General features: G+C 42.7%; 1 protein-coding gene across 4 annotated transcripts in view; it reads left to right on the plus strand.

Annotated features, from left to right (window-relative positions):
* KCNJ1 (potassium inwardly rectifying channel subfamily J member 1) overlaps nucleotides 1-14,630 on the plus strand; it is a 661,201-nt gene that overhangs the window by 242,382 nt on the left and 404,189 nt on the right. The window lies entirely within an intron of this gene.

A 14,630-nucleotide genomic window follows, 5' to 3' on the forward strand; every position in this document is an offset into this window, starting at 1 on the left:
TGTGTCCACGGATGGCTCCTCATGCTCTGTCTACAATAAGTGCTGCTAAAACCCCCCCAATTATAAATGCGCTACCATCATGTTTTCTTCACTGTACATATTATATGCTGACTGCTATTGTACCCAGGCTACTTATGTACTTCGGTTATTATATGCTGACTGCTAGTGTACCCATGCAAATCAGAATTATGCGCAATATGTCTGTATTTGACATTGATCAATTGCTCTCATGTATTTCACTGAATTAACTTTGACAGGACAGCTTTCATATACCGATTACGTCCAAATCAGCATCTAATGCAATGCGTCTGTATTTCACAGTAATTTGTGTGTTTTTTCTCAAATTGAAATGTATATATTCTCAGTGAAGTAACTGTGACAACCACATATGTACAAGAGAGGTAATCTTTACCTGAGGCACAGTGTCAGAAATTCTTTTCCACTGACCATTCCAATATGTCTGCCACTATTTTGTTTGCCTAGTTTTGGTTAGTCCTACCTTTGTGTTGATTTGTAGCACGAGAGAGAAAAAAACTTTATTTAAATGTGGTGTTCACCTTGTGACTTTACACGTGAACAAGGCTTCTTGCTGAAACGCGTTGTGTAATTAAACTACTTGATTGATATTTGGACCCCCTTTGTCTTTTTGCCTGAGAGCGCAAAGATACTCTTATCTTGGACACTTTGAATATGTGAATACAACCGGACTGCTTCGCCGGTAACTGCGCCAACTTCCGCTGGGTTCCAGCACTCCGGAAGAAGCGTTTTTCTGTGCTTTTATATATATATATATATATATATATATATATATATATATATATATATATATATATTCACTGAAAAAACCATAGGTTATAGACCATATATAGTTAGGAATTAGCATTTAAAAAACCTTATTTTACTCACACAAAACCATTGAAATTCCATATATAGTTAGTTGCACTAACTATATATCGCGCACCCGCAATCCACTGCTGATCATGTCACATATTACATCATTCATGACATGGTCAGTGACATCACTGATGACATCACTGATGACATCTCAAATGACATCACTGATGACATCACTGATGACATCTCATTTGACATCAATGACCACATCACTGATGATATCATTCATGTGACAATACAATGCATCTCCTCACATTTTAATATAACCTCTGTTTCACCCAGTGTTAAATACAGAGTATAATTTTTGAAACCATTGACACACCAATACTAGTTACTACATACGTACTCACTGATTCCTACGTCTACACACACATTCACTCATTCACCCATACAATCATTCATACATACAATCACTCATCTTTACAACACTATCATATGCACTCATACACCTATACAGACACTCACACTCTGCCACTCATCCATGGAGTTACTCACACACCTAGTCAGTCCTGTAAAGAATCAATCACACTTCCATTTTCTTGTCTATACAGTTAAACATAGAGCACCTTACATTTTCAAACATATAGTAACACATACTTACCTTCTTATAGAATCATTGATACAAGTACACATTGATCTGCACAGAGTCACACACCTCCCAGCCAGCCAGCCACACACACACTCAGTCTCCCATACAAATACTTGGACAATCAATCAGTAACCCATATAGTTAATCATATAGCTACTGATCAACACATGCAGCAGTTTACAGAACAACAGACATAATGATGCTCAAATTAAGATAGTTTAGTCACTAACCCATGCACTCAGTGAGACACATTTAATCACTCACTCATACATTCAGTCATGCACCTACTAAATCCTTTGTCCAGACACTTATACTTCCACTCATTCTTCAATATGTAAGACACATTTTAACTTTACAGAAACACACAGTCACTGGATGATGTCATCAGTGATGTCATCAGTGATGTCATTTGAGATGTCATCAGTGATGTCATCAGTGATGTCATTTGAGATGTCATTTGAGATGTTATCAGTGATGTCATTTGAGATGTCGTCAGTGATGTCATCAGTGATGTCATTTGAGATGTCATCAGTGATGTCATCAGTGATGTCACTGACCATGTCATGAATGATGTAATATGTGACATGATCAGCAGTGGATTGCGGGTGCGCGATATATAGTTAGTGCAACTAACTATATATGGAATTTCAATGGTTTTGTGTGAGTAAAATAAGGTTTTTTAAATGCTAATTCCTAACTATATATGGTCTATAACCTATGGTTTTTTCAGTGAATATATATATATATATATATATATATATATATATATATATATATATATATATATATATATAAAAGCACAGAAAAACGCTTCTTCCGGAGTGCTGGAACCCAGCGGAAGTTGGCGCAGTTACCGGCGAAGCAGTCCGGTTGTATTCACATATTCAAAGTGTCCAAGATAAGAGTATCTTTGCGCTCTCAGGCAAAAAGACAAAGGGGGTCCAAATATCAATCAAGTAGTTTAATTACACAACGCGTTTCAGCAAGAAGCCTTGTTCACGTGTAAAGTCACAAGGTGAACACCACATTTAAATAAAGTTTTTTTCTCTCTCGTGCTACAAATCAACACAAAGGTAGGACTAACCAAAACTAGGCAAACAAAATAGTGGCAGACATATTGGAATGGTCAGTGGAAAAGAATTTCTGACACTGTGCCTCAGGTAAAGATTACCTCTCTTGTACATATGTGGTTGTCACAGTTACTTCACTGAGAATATATACATTTCAATTTGAGAAAAAACACACAAATTACTGTGAAATACAGACGCATTGCATTAGATGCTGATTTGGACGTAATCGGTATATGAAAGCTGTCCTGTCAAAGTTAATTCAGTGAAATACATGAGAGCAATTGATCAATGTCAAATACAGACATATTGCGCATAATTCTGATTTGCATGGGTACACTAGCAGTCAGCATATAATAACCGAAGTACATAAGTAGCCTGGGTACAATAGCAGTCAGCATATAATATGTACAGTGAAGAAAACATGATGGTAGCGCATTTATAATTGGGGGGGGTTTTAGCAGCACTTATTGTAGACAGAGCATGAGGAGCCATCCGTGGACACAGGTAAGACAGGGAAATAACTAAAGTGCCAACCGATAGGAATGGGTTGCAATATGTGCACAGATCAGTTGTAAGTACACCAGTGGATACTGGGTAAAGTACATCAAAGAAATATCTGTTCTCAAAGTGGCCAATGTCTATGAATGAGACATGCTTGGACTAATACCAACTGGGTATGGCATAAAGGTGTGTCCGGTGGCAAAAGAATCCCAACAGGTTAACAAGAGAAAATTCTTATCGTGCTGCCCTGCTGTCGCCCCAACTTGATTACCAATAGAGAAAAAAGGTTTCACAATAACTATATATTGCGCACCCGCAATCCACTGCTGATCATGTCACATATTACATCATTCATGACATGGTCAGTGACATCACTGATGACATCACTGATGACATCTCAAATGACATCACTGATGACATCACTGACGACATCTCAAATGACATCACTGATAACATCTCAAATGACATCTCAAATGACATCACTGATGACATCACTGATGACATCTCAAATGACATCACTGATGACATCACTGATGACATCATCCAGTGACTGTGTGTTTCTGTAAAGTTAAAATGTGTCTTACATATTGAAGAATGAGTGGAAGTATAAGTGTCTGGACAAAGGATTTAGTAGGTGCATGACTGAATGTATGAGTGAGTGATTAAATGTGTCTCACTGAGTGCATGGGTTAGTGACTAAACTATCTTAATTTGAGCATCATTATGTCTGTTGTTCTGTAAACTGCTGCATGTGTTGATCAGTAGCTATATGATTAACTATATGGGTTACTGATTGATTGTCCAAGTATTTGTATGGGAGACTGAGTGTGTGTGTGGCTGGCTGGCTGGGAGGTGTGTGACTCTGTGCAGATCAATGTGTACTTGTATCAATGATTCTATAAGAAGGTAAGTATGTGTTACTATATGTTTGAAAATGTAAGGTGCTCTATGTTTAACTGTATAGACAAGAAAATGGAAGTGTGATTGATTCTTTACAGGACTGACTAGGTGTGTGAGTAACTCCATGGATGAGTGGCAGAGTGTGAGTGTCTGTATAGGTGTATGAGTGCATATGATAGTGTTGTAAAGATGAGTGATTGTATGTATGAATGATTGTATGGGTGAATGAGTGAATGTGTGTGTAGACGTAGGAATCAGTGAGTACGTATGTAGTAACTAGTATTGGTGTGTCAATGGTTTCAAAAATTATACTCTGTATTTAACACTGGGTGAAACAGAGGTTATATTAAAATGTGAGGAGATGCATTGTATTGTCACATGAATGATATCATCAGTGATGTGGTCATTGATGTCAAATGAGATGTCATCAGTGATGTCATCAGTGATGTCATTTGAGATGTCATCAGTGATGTCATCAGTGATGTCACTGACCATGTCATGAATGATGTAATATGTGACATGATCAGCAGTGGATTGCGGGTGCGCGATATATAGTTAGTGCAACTAACTATATATGGAATTTCAATGGTTTTGTGTGAGTAAAATAAGGTTTTTTAAATGCTAATTCCTAACTATATATGGTCTATAACCTATGGTTTTTTCAGTGAATTTTCAAGGTTTTGTAAATGCTAATTCCTAACTATATATGGTCTATAACCTATGGTTTTTTCAGTGAATTTCAATGGTTTTTTAATAGCAAATATCATAAGCTGTCGAATGTCAAGTACGTGGTAAGTGAAAACATTTTCGTGTTTATGCACACTGATCTGCTTTGAATGGTGCCCCCCCCCCTCATTTCTATTAGGAGTACTCTCTCTTTGCAGATAGTGAAAGGTAGTCAACGCAGTCCTTTGCCCCCGTTGTAATCCGTCGTGCCTGCTTCTCTCTCCATTTGATTGATTGTTATCCAAGTATTTACTGTTTTAGAATTAGTTCTCTTTGGTTCATTCTCTATTTACAAACAAACACAGAGTCGCAATACTCTGTTTAGTCTTTGCAGATAACGAAAAATCGTGTAAAAAAAAAGAAAAGGAATCGAGCAAAATCAGTAGGCCACTAATGGGATCTCTTTTTGACCTCGCTAAAATAGAAACATTAGGAACAACCCCTCATGACAAATACAAAACTAGTGAGATGAACTGAACTCCACACAATGATGGCTGCAAAACAGCTCGGCTCCGCCACCCACCCCGCCCAAAATAACGATAAAGAGCGGCTGCCATGATTGGTTGCGGAATGGCCACAACGGAGCTACGAAATGGTGCTGCTCTCATGCTAACCCCAGCTTCGGTCTGAAACATCCAGAAACACTGTAGACTACCAATTCGATCAGTTCCGGTAGCGCCCCAATGTAACCCGGTAGAGAAGAACTAGCCCTCCCCTCTTTGACTGATGGTTCTTGTTGCCTGTCCCTTCTGTTGTCATTTAACAGAACTATTTAGCCTGCTGAAAGGGGTTGTGTTTCGACCGCTGGTTGGTGGAGACATTTTGACTATATTCTGGACCTGCGTTGTCGCGTAATGCGTCATATGACGCGCCGCGTTAGCGCATCCGGAAGTCATCCGGGGCGCGCAGCGCGTAACGTAAGCATAACAAGTCATGTGACTTGTTAATAAAACTTTTCATTGGTTCATTTTACTTTTCTTATTCTAATGATGAAAGCCTTGGTCATATCACCTAAAAATTACGCTTTTAATTACTTCCGAACATTATTTTCTCTTAAATATATGTTATAATGTTCCAGGCTAATGTACTTTCCCGGAAATTTTACAACTGTCCTGCAAGTAAAATATATTCTTTTTTCGAGAAAAAGAGCGTTTCTTCGTCCCATGACGGAGCCGTTGAGCAAAAGAGGGTCGACCTGCTGTCTTAGTCGCCGATACGCCTGAATATGAGATTCTTATCGATCACTTTCTGTTGCAGGAATAGAAAACACAACAGCCCTTGACCATTTATCTTTACTGCGTTCCTTCGTATTATACCTTTTACCCTTCATGTAATTGGTCTGCTTTATTTCACTTGCCTTTTAATGATTCTAAAACAGTGACTATTATTAAAAACTTTACCAATGTATACACTACTACCATGTTTTCTTTTAAAAACCTTTATTGTGAAAATTTCATTATACAAATACGAGCCTATAACCACGTGGGCCTGCCACGGAGCAAACTGTAATCGTATATGATGAATAGACATTTACACTGTAGAGGAACGTAACGGGCGGGCCATTAGGTTGCAAAAACTAAGGTGTCTAACAGTTACGGAATCGGTGGACGTACATTTTATAATTAAAATACGACAGGGCCAGTTACAATAAAATTATCTAGATATACATTTGCGGGCAAGTACCATGGGTGACGTTAATTCGAATTTTCAACAGTACAGTAATCAATAACACATCAGAACTTAATATCAATAGGGATGTCGAAATATTCAATCAATTCTCGTCCCCGCCCGCCATGTGCTTCAAAACTGCATACGTATCTCGTGATTTCAAGGTTCTGCAACCAGTACACAACAAGGAGTTACGAGTCCCATTTATTCCGGCGCCATTTTGAGCGAGGACGGGCAGGTCCAGGATATAGTCAAAATGTCTCTACCAACCATCGACTATGATGATGTTCATATGCTGTATTTATTAGAGTAACACTCATCTGCCCACATGAAATTAATTTACCACAATCTAAACATGTCATTTTAATCTTTCCAAAGTTCTTCTAAATATTTGGGACCGTTTCCCTTGCCTCTGAAGCTCTCAGTGCCACTTCTTTGATGAATGTACTAGCAGGTCAGGGGTTCTCCTCCAAATCTCTCTTTTATGCAGCACTATAATTAATTGGTGCCACCTCTCCATATGACGATGCATGGTATAGTTACCACAACTATATATTTTTTCGGTTCCTCTGGAGAGTTCATCGTGGCAGATGAAGCGTGTAACATACCGGGCATTTACCTTTTTTTGCATGTACAGGAAAGGAAAAAAAAATCGAGCGTCCGAGTTCTAAGGTGTCCCAGGGCCATTTTAGTGGACCAGGCCCAAATCCAAAGAACAGGCCGCCATTTTGAGAGTCCTCTTGCAGCCGCCTGTCGCTGTAGCATCAAGAGCGGCCGAAACTCAGCTGAATGGCAACTGAAACGGTAAAGGGGCGCCCCACTACATTTCAGCATTGTAGGATGACCACACCAGTACAGCAACTTGCTAGACATCACCTCGGTGCCATCCGGATCTCGGCGCCCCACTGCAGATGAAGTGCCTCTCAACTATGAAACCACCACGGTGACATCCGGATCTTGGCGCGTTGTGCTGCCTTCGGCCTATTCGCACATCGGTCCGCTACTGACGCCATCTCACAGGCTAATGGGGTGACCCACGCCGAGTTTCAGCATTGTAGGATGACCACACCAACTTGCTAGACATCACCTCGGTGCCATCCGAATCTTGGCATCTCAACGCCTAGTGGTATCTTCCATACAGAAAATATTGTTACGCTGCCTTTGGCCCCATTCGCACATCAGTCCGCAACTTAGACATCACCTCGATGCCATCCGGATCTTGGCATCTCAGCGCCTTGTGGTGTCAGTCAGAAAATATTGTTGCGCTGCCTTTCGCCCCATTCGCACATCAGTCCGCTACTGACACCATCTCACAGGCCAATAGGGCGCCCCACGCCGACTTTTACCATTGTACGATGGCCACACCAGTGGCACAACTTGCTAGACATCACCTCGGTGCCATCCGAATCTTGGCATCTCAACGCCTAGGGGTATCTTCCATACAGAAAATCTTGTTACGCTACCTTTGGCCCCATTCGCACATCGGTCCGCAACTTAGACATCACCTCGGTGCCATCCGGATCTTGGCATCTCAGCGCCTTGTGGTGTATTCTCTTCAGAAAATATTGTTGAGCTGCCTTTGGCCCCATTCGCACATCCGTCCGCAACTTACACATCACCTCGGTGCCATCCGGATCTTGGCATCTCAGCGCCTTGTGGTGTCTTCTACTCCGAAAATATAGTAGAAAATATTGTTGCGCTGCCTTTGGCCCCATTCACACATCAGTCCGCTACTGACACCATCTCACAGGCCAACAGGGCGCCCCACGCCGACTTTTACCATTGTACGATGGCCACACCAGTGCCACAACTTGCTAGACACCACCTCGGTGCCATCCGGATCTTGGCATCTCAGCGCCTTGTGGTGTCTTCAAATCAGAAAATATTGTTGCGCTGCCTTTGGCCCCATTCGCACATCGGTCCGCTACTGACGCCATCTCACAGGCCAACGGGGCGCCCCACGCCGACTTTCAGCATTGTAGGATGGCCACACCAGTGCGGCAACTTACTAGACACCACCTCGGTGCCATCCGGATCTTGGCGCGTTGTGCTGCCTTCGACCTATTCGCACATCGGTCCGCTACTGACGCAAACTCACAGGCCAACGGGGCGCCCCACGCCGACTTTCAGCATTGTAGGATGGCCACACCAGTGCGGCAACTTACTAGACACCACCTCGGTGCCATCCGGATCTTGGCGCGTTGTGCTGCCTTCGGCCTATTCGCACATCGGTCCGCTACTGACGCAAACTCACAGGCCAACGGGGCGCCCCACGCCGACTTTCAGCATTGTTGGATGGCCACACCAGTGCGGCAACTTACTAGACACCACCTCGGTGCCATCCGGATCTTGGCGCGTTGTGCTGCCTTCGGCCTATTCGCACATCGGTCCGCTACTGACGCAAACTCACAGGCCAACGGGGCGCCCCACGCCGACTTTCAGCATTGTTGGATAGCCACACCAGTGCGGCAACTTACTAGACACCACCTCGGTGCCATCCGGATCTTGGCGCGTTGTGCTGCCTTCGGCCTATTCGCACATCGGTCCGCTACTGACGCAAACTCACAGGCCAACGGGGCGCCCCACGCCGACTTTCAGCATTGTAGGATGGCCACACCAGTGCTGCAACTTGCTGGACACCACCTCGGTGCCATCCGGATCTTGGCGCGTTGTGTTGCCTTCGGCCTATTCGCACATCGGTCCGCTACTGACGCCGCCTCACGTGCCAACGTATTTTCTCCTAATTTTACACCCTATGCCGCATAACAGGTCATGTGACTTGTTTATAAAACTTTTCATTGGTTCATTTTACTTTTGGTTTCCTAATGATGGAAGGCTTGATCATGTGACCTAAAAACAACACTTTTCATAGGATGAAAACTTTTTTTTTTTCCCCAAACGATGAAAGCCCCACCTTGTTTCTGGATGTTTCAGACTGAAGCTGGCGTCAGCATGAAAGCACCACCATCTCGTAGCTCAGTCGTGGTCATTCCGCGAGCAATCATGGCAGCCGCTCCCCACCAGAAGCCTGCAGGAGTCGGAGCCCCCAAAACTTTTGATGAATTCTCAAGGCGGAGGGGACGCTTTCGAGAATGAGGTCCAAGACCTAGCAGACAAGCGTCCGATTTCCAAGGTGTCCCAGGGCCATTTCAGTGGACCAGGCCCAAAAAGGAAACAGCCTGCCGCCATTTTGAGAGTCCTGTGACAGCCGCCTATCGCTGCACCGCAAGAGTGGGCGCAACTCAGCTGAATTGCGGCTTTTGACACAGTGGACCAAAAACGGACGGAATGGCAACTGAAACGGTAAAGGGGCGCCCCACTACAACAGACGAGACTCCACCTGGAGAGGCCCGTTCACGCCGCCTCCCCCGGGGCGCTCCACGCCGTTATTCGGAGCAGCATTGTAGGATACCAAAACCAGTGCGGCAACTTACTGGACATCACCTTGGTGCCATCGTTCTGCGGCCTTGGAACTATTCGCGCAACAGTTTGCTACTGATGACCCACCCCCCGCGACGCCCCATGCCGTTATTTGCTGGGTGGCAACTTACTAGACATCACTTTCGTGTCATCTAGATTTCGGCGCGTTCTGCTGCCTTGGAACTATTCGCACAACAGTTTGCTACTGATGACCCACCCCCCGCGACACCCCACGCCGGAAATCTGGACGTTGTGCTGCGTTGGGGCTATTCGCACAGCCGACCGCTACTTCGTTGTTTTTCCCTAAAAATGTTTATATGTTATTACTATTTTTGTTTTCTTGTATATATTTATAAATTATTAAAGTTTTATAATCTTACTACTTTGTCGGAGTGCTATATATTTTTAATGTGACACATAATTGTAAAAACTTTGATGTACAAACAGTCATCCCTGGAATCTTCCGCTTCAGGCTCGGTCCCCTCCCCAATCACAATACAGGATGGTTTTCAGATAATAGCAACGCTTCTGCTGTGACGGATCTCATCGAGTGTGGGCCTTGATCTACTATAACTCCTTTGAAGAGGGGTGATTCTTTACAGCTGTGGCCATAAACTACATCTGCAGGGCTAGCTGATACCCTAGGACCAGCCTGGACAATCGGACACAGAGGAAAAGGAGTGTCAGAGGGTGCGGTAGTGAATAGGGCGAAAGGGAGGTGTCGGGCGGGCACAGGGTGTGATTCTCAGGGAAGAGCAGCGCAGATGGGGGAGGTTTATTACCCATGCATAAGACAGAGAGCGGGGGTGACCACTGCCTGGGGGAGATGCTTGCGAGGGTGGGGAGCCATGCTAAGGATCGACAGCGTGCACAGAGTGGGTCTGGTCAAGGCATCTAAAATGGCTGCCGTGCACGACAAAAGTGTGGCATTTGAAAAAAGACAAGATGGCGCAGACAATGTTTTTCAACACTTCCTGATTTCCTTCGAATCGAACGTTAACAGACGTTGGGGCATATTACCAAAGTTAAGCGATATTTATCCCTAACGATGCTTAGCAACGATTTTTTTACCGTCAGAAATTATCGCAGATAAACCTTGCTATTATCAAGGTTTATCGGAAATACGATAAAAAACGACCGCAATGCATTAATATCGCTGAAAACTCAGCGATATTCATGCATTACCGAGCTAATGCTCTTAGCCATGTTATCCACCTCCCATTGGATAACATGGCTAAGAACTGCTCAGGGCAGGTGGTAGCTTTTAGAGATATTCGCCCTTATCTCGAATATTTCCAAAAGTTGATAATAGGAGATAGCGATGTTAGCGACTGTTTCCAGTCGCTAACATCTTGGCATGCCCACTTTGCATGTCATTAGTGATAAATATCACTCACATGCAAAGTGGGGCCCAAGATGGTCGCTATCTTCTACTAGCCGTCGCTAACTGGTGTTAGCAACAGCTAGGTAATACACATATAATTTTATCTCCGCGAAGCGGAGCGCTGTTACAGATATATATCTTGTTTCTGAACGTTAATTTCTCAAAATGCACTGAAGCACATATATTGAGACCTAGCAAAGGCACATCGGGCTACCAGTCCCTACAATTTTGCCAAGTTTCGTGCAAATCCATTCAGCTGTTCGATCCTACCGAGAGACAAGATGGCGGCCGCTACGGACTGTTTGGAATGTTTACAGACACCGGAGAGCCAATCAGCTTCGCTTCGCAAAGCTCCGTAACGCGAAAAGTACGCGAAGCGGTGCGCTGTTACAGATATATACCTTTTTTTGAACGTTAATTTCTCAAAATCCACTGGAGCACATATATTGAGATCTAGCAAAGGCACATCGGGCTACCAGTCCCTACAATTTTGCCAAGTTTCGTGCAAATCCATTCAGCTGTTCGATTATTATTATTATTTTTTTTTTTTGCCCCGCGGGGCCCTTTTAAAACCTCCACATCAAACCTAGGGGGTGAGCGACAATGTACTATGCCCCCTTATGGTCATTTGCCCCTTCGCTTTGGCCTCCTCTTGTCTCTCGATCCTACCGAGAGACAAGATGGCGGCCGCTACGGACTGTTTGGAATGTTGACAGACGCCGGAGAACCAATCAGCTTCGCTTCACAAAGCTCCGTTGCGCGAAAAGTCCGCGAACCAGAGCGCTGCCCGGTCCGCTGTTACAGATATATATCTTTTTTTAAACGTTAATTTCTCAAAATCCACTGGAGCACATATATTGAGACCTACAAAAGGCACATCGGGCTACCAGTCCCTACAATTTTGCCAAGTTTCGTGCAAATCCATTCAGCCGTTCGGGCTAAAAGTGAGGCCAACCGCCCTATGGAAATTAACATGGGAAAAACGCGTTTTGGGACCCCCCTTTTTTCTCGGCCCCCCCTTGACGAACCCCCCCAAAATTTTCAGGGGCTGCTCAGAAACAAAATGTGCCATTTTCCTGAAAATTTCAGCCAATTCCGTCCACAAACGCCAAAGTTATTAGACATAGAATTTTCAAAAAACCCATAGAGAAAAAATCCTAACTATATATACCTACTGGCGACCGCCAGTAGGTAATATATATATATATATATATATATATATATATATATATATATATATATATATATATATTCACTGAAAAAACCATAGGTTTCACACCAGTTATAGTTAGGAATTAGCATTTAAAAAACCTATTAAATTCACTGAAAAAACCATAGGTTTCACACCAGTTATAGTTAGCTGGAAATTTTACTCGCATAAAACCAATGAAATTCCCACGTTATAGTTAGTTGGACTCACTATAACTTGCACGTGCAATGCACTGCTGATGACGTCACATATTACATCACTCATGACATGGTCAGTGACATCACTCATGACATCACTGATGACACCATCCAGTGAATGTGTGTATTTTTAAAAAATAATTATGTGTTATATATGTATATGTAAAAGTTGATGGAAGAATAAATGTTTAAATAAGTGTTTACATGGATGTTTTTAAAAAAAAAAATGGATTGGTTAACTCGCTTATTCAGTGTATCTTAGTGAATACATATATTAGTGAGTAATGTTTAAATATTTAAATATATGGATTAGTGTTTCACTTTGTGTTTAAGTGGCTGCATGGGTTGGTGAGTAGCTACATGTGTATGTATATGGGTTATTAGATGTTTTTCTTAGTATCAGTATGAGTGTTTGTATGGTTTGGTGGGGGTATTACTTAGCACATAGATGCATGAATGACTGACTCTCTTTGTATGTGTTTTGAAGACAGCATATGTGCAGGACTGTATGGGTGGATGAGTGTGTATATGTGTGTGTTAGTGAATGAATGACTGTCTCACTAGTGTCTTTATCAGTAACTACATATGATTTAATCTAATATATGTGAATATTGATGTATATAAGGGAGTATATGTGAGAGTGAGGGATTGTAAGAGTTCCTGTTTAAATAAGTATATGTTTCTATAAGTGATTGTTTAAGAGAGTAAGTATGTGTAAGTTTCCTTAGAAGTAAGGTGGTAGTGTGTGTATAGATGTATATGCAAATAAATGGATGTTCAATAGTTTATTTGCATGTGTGAGTATGTGTGAGAATATCTTTTGGATGTCTGTCGGTGTGTAACAGGATGTATAGGTGTATCACTACATATGATGAGTGAGTATATGTATGAGTGACTATATAGAACTGTTGTTGAATGAGTGGATGTGTATATAGATGGTGGAATTATTGAATTGGTTGTTGTAACTGGTATGGGTATCTGCATTTTTTTTGGAAATTTTAGTTTCTATTTTTGAATGTGTTTCCAGGGTTACATTACAGTGAAAGGAGGTCTGTCACTCTGTCACAAGGATGGTGTCATCAGTGATGTCATGAGTGATGTCACTGACCATGTCATGAGTGATGTAATATGTGACGTCATCAGCAGTGCATTGCACGCGCAAGTTATAGTGAGTCCAACTAACTATAACGTGGGAATTTCATTGGTTTTATGCGAGTAAAATTTCCAGATAACTATAACTGGTGTGAAACCTATGGTTTTTTCAGTGAATTTAATAGGTTTTTTAAATGCTAATTCCTAACTATAACTGGTGTGAAACCTATGTTTTTTTCAGTGAATTTCATAGGTTTTTTAATAGCAAATCTCTATAGGTAAGAAATGTAATATTTTTTATATAACGAATTTTATATTGTATAATTATGTAATAGTATTTTTTTTTTTTGCCCCGGTGCGCTTCCGGGGCGCGTACCGATGCACTCACCGGTAAGCGCAGTGCTTCGGCGCGCCCCGGGGCGCGTACCGGTGAGCATCCCGTTAGCGCTATTCCCGTGAACGAAAACAACATCGTGACGTATCGCGTAGCCGCGTGATGCGTCTTATGACGCACGGCGTAAGCGCACCCGGAAGCGCCCGAGCGCATACGATCGCGCAACGTAAGCGCCGCCGGGCGCGTAGCGTAAGCGCATCGGGTCATGTGACCTGAAAATAACACTTTTGATTGGTTCAGAACACTTTTGGTTTCCAAATGATGAGAAAGCCCAGGTCATGAGACCTGAAAATAACACTTTTGAATGGTTTACAACAGTTTTGTTTTCCAAATGATGAAAGACCCCACCTTTTTCCTCATTCTCACTTTGTTGTTTGAGTGAAGAAGACCTGCATTCATTCTGTGAGAAATGGCTTCACTAGTAGCAGCTGCAGGTGCATCTGCACCACCACCACCTCCACCACCACCAAAACAACTACCACAAGACCACATTGGTGGTCAAGAAGAAGAGGAGGACGAAGAGGAGGAGGAGGAGGAGGAGGAGAGGCACTTTCTGCCCGAGGACAATCCCCCATACAGACCCGA

Source organism: Lissotriton helveticus, chromosome 3_1 (assembly GCF_964261635.1).
Source record: "Lissotriton helveticus chromosome 3_1, aLisHel1.1, whole genome shotgun sequence".
Lineage (NCBI taxonomy): Eukaryota > Metazoa > Chordata > Amphibia > Caudata > Salamandridae > Lissotriton > Lissotriton helveticus.